This window comes from Watersipora subatra, chromosome 10, assembly GCF_963576615.1.
Source record: "Watersipora subatra chromosome 10, tzWatSuba1.1, whole genome shotgun sequence".
NCBI lineage: Eukaryota > Metazoa > Bryozoa > Gymnolaemata > Cheilostomatida > Watersiporidae > Watersipora > Watersipora subatra.
The window spans coordinates 45,669,168-45,677,145 of record NC_088717.1 but is presented as its reverse complement, the minus strand read 5'-3'; positions in this window follow the sequence as shown (position 1 = coordinate 45,677,145).

The following is a 7,978-nucleotide window of genomic DNA, read 5'->3' as shown; positions in this document are numbered from 1 at the left end:
CAAATTACTGTAAGTCGCAACTTTGATGCCAAACTTCTCAAAAAACTTCGCACTTTTACTTCCCAATAGCAGCTTTACCGCAACTGGCAGTATTTTTTACTGTGTCTTGTTTCCAAAAGTTTTTACTCAGAAATATTTTTGATATTTTGTAAACATTCTATTATGTTATATCATATTATGTTTTGTACATATTGCATTTACTTAATAAACGGTTATATTTGTAATTTTTGCAGACAAACTGTGATCAAAGAATGTAGCTTTACAATGGCATTCGTTTATTTGTTATTGAAACAGGGAGTTTTAATGCGCACAAAAAAGCTTCTCAGCAAATTAGCTTGTAAACAAACTGAATTGTGCATAATGAAGGCGCAGTAGTTATAGCAGTTTGTGACTGCAGCAAGATAGTGTTGTTGAGTAGCTGCTTGGCAAAAAAGATATAGAGTGTTGTAGTATTTAAATTGGAAACCAGGTGGTAATTACATGGTTAAATTTTGTAACCATGGATAACTTTTTAGTTACTGTCAGATCTTTTGAACTGGACAAAGACTATTACATGTACTTGCATGATTCACACCTGAAATGAAACTGATGCAAATAATTTGCTCAAGATACTAAAATTAAGCTACTTTACCATAATGACTTAGAAAAAATTAAGTTTTAAAATTCAACGGTTGTACATGACAACTTGAAAAAAAATATTAGAAATTTTTAATTCTACAATAAGTGGCCATCTATATAAAAAAAATGCAAAAAAACATCTTTAGAGTCGAGCAACAGTTTATAAAGTTCATGCTATGGACAATTGCTATAAATTAACCCTGAGAACAATTGTAGTAAACTAATTTTAGCAGTACATCAAAGATCTTTATTAAGTTTAATTAGTAAGTTCCACTTGGATTAAATTGGTATGGCTGCTAACCTTCGGCTTAAGTTTTACTAAAAACTGAAATATAATCCTAACAAACTGTGTCACCTACTGTAGCTTATGAACTAAACTATTTTAAGGAAACTAAAAAAGTTCCAAACAAAAAGCTCAACAGTAGCAAAGTATATTCACAACTTTCTCGCAAAGCAAAGACAAATTCATTTAGAAAATTTGGGCCTATGCAAAACTAAGCTGCTTTTCAGTAGCTTAACTACATGTAATTATACTCTGAGGAATTCTACTTTCAGTGGAAAATTAACTTTGCTAAAATATTCTACATATTACGCCCAAAGACATGACTAAATCTTGATAAAAATAACAACAAATTACATGTATATGAGAGCAAAAACTTGCCATTATCCCAACAACTCACCAAATAATGCAAACACAGAAACTGAACCATAGTCAAGTACTTCTACAATTTCAACTTTAAGCAAAATCTCTATATAGTTAACAAGAAACAAGAACAAGAAAAAAAGACTAAAATATTGTTAAAGTTCTTTGCTTTTTGTGTGCTGCTGGTTTTTTAGAAAGAGAAATCAATGTTCTTCAAACATGAAAAAGCTCACTTTAGTTTGCAAATAAACAATGTCACAGACCGCTAGTCGTCTGGCTTTGTCTGGCTCTACCCTCTCTTTTTCTCTCTTTTTCTTTCTCTTTCTCTCTTTTTTCTCTCTCTCTCTTTCCCTCTTTTCCTTTCTTTCGCTATCTTTCCTTTTCTGTTTCTCTTTTTCTTTCTCTCTTTCTCTCTTTCTCTCTTTCTCTCTCTCTCTCGTTCTCTTTTTCTCTCTCTCTCTTTTTCTTACTCTCCCCTCTCTCTTTCTCTCTTTCTTGCTTTCTCTCCCTTTTTCTCTCTTTCCTTTTCTTCTTCTTTTTTTACTCTTGACAGTTGAGGTCAATGAAACTGTTTTTGGTTGTGGTCTATGTCTCATAAAAAATTCCACATACCTCAATTTAAAGTAAAAAGATACATGGCAGAAATATAAAAAACAACAATATAGCATAATTGGGTTTTACATAACAAGATCATTACAAGATTATCAATTTAATATAATATCTGCAAGCATGATGTATCAAGAATTATGTTAACTAGAAATTCCACTGTCATACAGCCCACGACCAAAGTAGTAATGGAAAAAATAGAGGGTACTGTTGGTTGTCGAAAAAGTAGTTCTTAGCAGAAATTGACAGAGTATAATGTAAATGAGACTTGTTTGAGATGATATAAAATAAATTTGAGGTAGCACGACTCTAAAAAGGCGCAACAGAAATAACAGAAATGTAACAGAAATAAATATTTAATAATTAAATAATTAACTATTTCAAACTTATGTTTTACAATAATAAAATAAATATTAATTCAAGCTGTAGACCTAAACTACTGTACGTAATTTAAATAACAACAGCAATAATGATATATGTTTATTATATCTCTTATTATATTGAAATGCAATATTAAACGTAAATGGCAAGCTGCCGTGTAATATACAATTTGAAAGTTGTTTGTTGGTTAAAATAAATATTAATTCAAGCTGTAGACCTAAATTACTGTAAGTAATTAAACTAACAACAGCAATAATCAAATATGTTTATTATATATCTGAAATGCAATGTTAAAAGTAAAATATATTGTAATATACAGTTTGAAAGTTGGTTGTGTTGAATGTAGAACGGTTTTGACAGCGATATGTGACAGAAATAAATATTAATAAAATAAATATTTAACTATCTCAAACTTATGTTTTACAATAATAAAATAAACATTAATTCAAGCCGTAGACCTAACCTACTGTATGTAATTTAACTGACAACAGCAATAATGAAATATGTTTATTAAATCTCTTATTATATTGAAATGCAATATTGAAAGTAAAATGGCAAGCTGCCGTGTAATATACAATTTGAAAGTTGTTTGTTGGTTAAAATAAATATTAATTCAAGCTGTAGACCTAAACTACTGTACGTAATTTAACTAACAACAGCAATAATGAAATATGTTTATTTTAGCTCTGAAATGCAATATTACAAGTAAAATATATTGTAATATACAGTTTGAAAGTAGGTTGTGTTGAATGCAGAACAGTTTTGACAACGATATGTAACAGAAATAAATATTAATAAAATAAATATTTAACTATCTCAAACTTGTTTTACAATAATAAAACAAATATTAATTCAAGCTGTGGACCTAACCTACTGTACGTAATTTAACTAACAACAACAATGCCAACAATAAAGAAATATGTTTATTATATCTCTGAAATGCAATATTAAAAGTTAAACGGCAAACTGATGTGTAATATACAGTTTGAAAGTTGGCTGTGTTGTGATGAATGTAGAATGGTTTTGACAGCGATATGTAACAGAGAGCAAGCGTTGGCATTTACGCGTCTGGAAGTTTTATGCAAACTGGAGTGAAATAAAGAAATATTCTTGTCATAAAAGGGCGTTGTAGTAACACCCTACCTTGTAGATAAGGTGTAAAGAAATCTGGCTGATGTTCTAGATAATTTGAAAAGCCTTCAGTAATTGGACAAAAACGTAAGCTGATAAACGGTGTACCACATTTTCGTACCTGTAAATCGGTCTACGCCTCAAACAGTTGCTAAACAGTACACAGTAAACAGTTCTACTATCTGTCGCACGACTTTATTGGCAGTTCGTAGGTCAGTCGAAACTATTAATAAACCACGCTGTTCAAGCGTTTTGTGGCGGTTTGTGGCAAGACTTTATCGTTCTATTCTCTGTCGCTCGGCGTTTCAATTTCCGGTCTTAACTTTTATTAAACGAAGCTTTTCAAGCGTTTTGTGACGATTTTCGTCCTAATAAATCTGTCTATTTAGGTATAATCCGATTAGATGGGTTAGTTTTAGGAATTTGCGTCAACCTTTCAAAAGCTTGGTAACATATTTAAATAGATTTATATGCATTTTGTATTATTATTATAGTTAAACGACTTTACTGAAAAATAGTTAAATTTGTTGATAGGATTTCGTTGCAAGGGTTTGGTGACGGCCATGATGGAAATGCCTTCAGCTTTGCTGAAGGCATTTCTATCTGCCTTCAGCAAAGCTGCCTCTATTTATTAGGAAACCTTAGAAAAAAGCGGATACCAACACAAGCTAGAATTCTCTTCACCTAAAGCTACACCACTAAAGGCTAGAAATAGACAAAGAAAGAGAAATACAATCTGGTATAACCCCCCTTACAGCAACACCGTACACACTAATATCGGGAAAACTTTCTTTAAATTAATTGATGAAGAATTTTCTACTGACTACAAGCTACACAAAATCTTTAACAGAAATATTATAAAATTAAGCTATAGCTGCATAAACGATGTGAAACAGGCTATCAACTCTCACAATCAGAAGCTACTATCACTGAACCACCAAGAAACAACTAATCCTGGCTGCAATTGCAGGAATAAGAACACCTGCCCGTTACCAGACAATTGCCTAGCAAAATTAGTGATATACCAAGCAAGCGTAACAACTACCAATAACAAAAAACCTGTAGCCACATATGTAGGGCTAACCGAAAACAGCTTCAAAACTAGATATAACCTTCACAAATCGACATTCAAGGACATTTCTAAACGCTACTCTACCGAGCTAAGCAGCTACATATGGGAATTCAAAGAAAGCAGCATTGACTACAACATAGCCTGGAAGATTTTATCACACGCCAAGCCATACTCTAAAAGCAGTGGAAATTGCAAATTATGTACATTAGAAAAATATTTCATCATTTACAGACCTGAGAAGGCAACTCTAAACAATTGTAGTGAACTAATTTCTAAGTGTAGACATTCTAAGAAACATCTTTTACGAAAATGCATTACGTAATAGACCCTTCCATCTAGCTTTTAATACCTGAGCTTTTATTTCAGCTTACCAGCTAATGCAGAATCTTGTGTATAGTCCTCACTAAGCATTTTATCTGATGAGTGTTACACACCTTTTGTGTAATATGAAACTTTTAGTAATTTTTTGCTTAGTCAAATTGTAATAAATTTCTTACCAAATTTATAGTAAGCTCTACTTTAATATCGAGTACTTTATGCTGACTTTTAGCCTATACTTTATTGTAAGTATATATATATATATATATATATATATATATATATTCATAGATATATATACATATATGTATATATATTTATATATATATACATATATGTATATATAAATATATATATATGTATATACGTATATATATGTATATACATAAGCCTATATATAAGTACATATATATATATATACATGTATATATGAATATATATATAAGTATATATATATTTATATATATACACATATATATGTATATATATATATTTATTTATATATATATATATATATGAATATATATATATATAAACAAAAACAAAAAAAAAAAAAAAAATATATATATACTTTTGGTACCAGCAAGAGCTGTAGAGTGCACGAAGCATATGCTGAGCCATCTGTAAAATTGAACAGATCTTATAACAGAGTAAAATGATTTATTTTAGAACTTAAGTTTCATGTTTAAACAATCCCCAGATCTAATGATGGTGATTGAGTATCATATCACTTACATACAAACTGGTGCGATTTAAATGTTACTAAGTAGGTATTTAGCTTTATGTCTACAAGCTGAAACCAGGCCGTTTCTTTCATTCAGGCTAGCCATTTCTGGCAAATGTATTACGTATTACTTCTCAGCGATACATAATGCAGTAATTCTTTGCTACGTCGAATGGTTTGGCTTTTGATATATTTTGCCATTTTATAGAGTAGTTTGCCTGTTTGTCCTTTAGCTCCCATATTAAGTTGCTCAGTTCTGTTTGTGATTTTTATCTCAGTGATTAAAGGAAGCTGTATGGTTACTGTATCATTGTTTGAATGTAGTGTTTGCTAGTCCAATGTATGTCTGTTTAGCGTTAATTCCCATTGCAGCTACTGTTGCCTGATATATTATTCCTTTAGTTTAGCACTTCCCTTCTAGCGGGCACTCTTCTGGCCTTCTACAGTTGCGTAGTCATTCATTCTGGTGGCTTCGTTTGCTGTTGATAATAGCTGCCTTGTGTTTTTTTATGATACCTTTGACATTTTTCATGCAGCAGTAGCTCAATTTTACTGTATTAGTGTTGAGGATCTTGTGTAGTTCGCTGGTAGCTGGACATTCTTCACGTATTACATTATTTTAATGAACTCTATTCGAATTATGGTCGATACTTTTTGCTGAATGGCGGGTTAAACGACATTATTTTTCTCTGCTGCTGTGTTTTTCTTGACCGGGTGTTATCCTTGGGTGGTTTGTATTGCAGGGTGTAATTGTATCCGCTGGTTCTTAGTGCTTCTTTGCATGGGCATTTGGCTTTGTCAATGATCTCTTTATTGGACGATATCGTGTTTAGGCATTTGTTTACTGATGCCGGGATGTTCTCAATGATGCTTGGTGGATGGTTGGAGAGTCTGTTGACATACTTTGGTTGATTGTTTTCCGTCATGAATGGTGAATGGTGGCCCGTTCTGAGGTTTAGTGTATCATCTTGGTGGCTGGAAGAAACGGCCTGGTTTCAGCTTGTAGAAATAAAGCTAAGTACCTACTTAGTAACATTTAAATAGCACCAGTTTGTATATAAATGATACGATACCCAATCACCATCATTAGACCTGGGGATTGTTTTAAACATGAAACTTTAAGTAATAAACTCATTTTACCATTTTATAAGATCTCTTCAATTTTAAAGATAAATTTTACCAACACAGATTGTTTTATTGTCATTTAAGATTGATTTTAATTTCTTTGGTAAAACCTAACGATTGCATTAGCGCTATGATTTATACACTATAAAAAGATATTTTATCAAACGCTAATAGCATGAAACTTTAAATAATAAACTCATTTTACCATTTTATAAGATCTTTTCAATTTTATATATATATATATATATATATACATATATATATAAGCAACATCAACCACGAAGCTGAGGTACGTCACAAAGCCATTACTGAATACAAGAAACGCCTTTGGCAGGTCTTACGGAACCAGCTCAATGCCAAGAACCAAGTCATGGCAATAAATACCTACGCACTGCCAGTAATAAGATATCCAGCAGGCATAATAAAGTGGACTGAGGAAGCCATCAAGAAAACAGATATAGCAACTCGTAAACTGCTGGCCATGTATGGAGCACTCCACCCAAAATCTGATACTACTAGATTGTATCTTGATAGGAAAGATGGCGGTAGGGGACTCAAAAGTGTACAGCAGACAGTGAAGGAGAAAGAGCAAAGCATCAAAGCCTATGCAGCCTCTATGGCCACTTCAGATAAGTTGCTAGCTGACTTTCAATCGGCTGCTCTTACAATGGACCTTTGCCCTGATGATGAGGAAATTGACTGGCACACGAAACCTCTTCATGGTGCTTACCACCGACAAATATCTAAGGTTGGCAATCTTCACCAGACATATATGTGGCTGAACAAAGGAAACCTAATGGCCAATACAGAGTCGCTAATCATGGCAGCCCAGGAGCAAGTGCTCCCAACAAGGCAACTCCAAACAAAAATCTATCACACTAGAGACGATCCTAGATTCAGACTGTGCAAAGATGCACCTGAGACCATCCAACACATCATCAGTGGATGCAAGCAGCTAGCAGGAAATGCATACACTGAGCGGCATAATCATGTCCCAGGTGTTGTGTATAGAAGTCTATGTGACGAGTATGGCCTTAATAAACCACAACACTGGTAGAAAACTTCTAGTAAAGTCAATGAAAATGATCGCGCTAAGATCCTCTAGGACTTCTACATCCGGACTGACAAGCATGTCCTAATAAACCAACCAGATATAGTGGTGGTGGACCAGGAGAACAAGAGAGCTACTATAATAGATATAGCAGTACCCAATGACTACAATATAGACAGCAAAGAAAAAGAAAAGGTAGAGAAATATCTCTCTCTTGAAGAAGAGAGTGAAAAATGCTGGGATGTAAGAACAACTGTAATCCCAGTAGTCATTGGGGCACTGGGCACAATAACACCGGCGCATAAAATG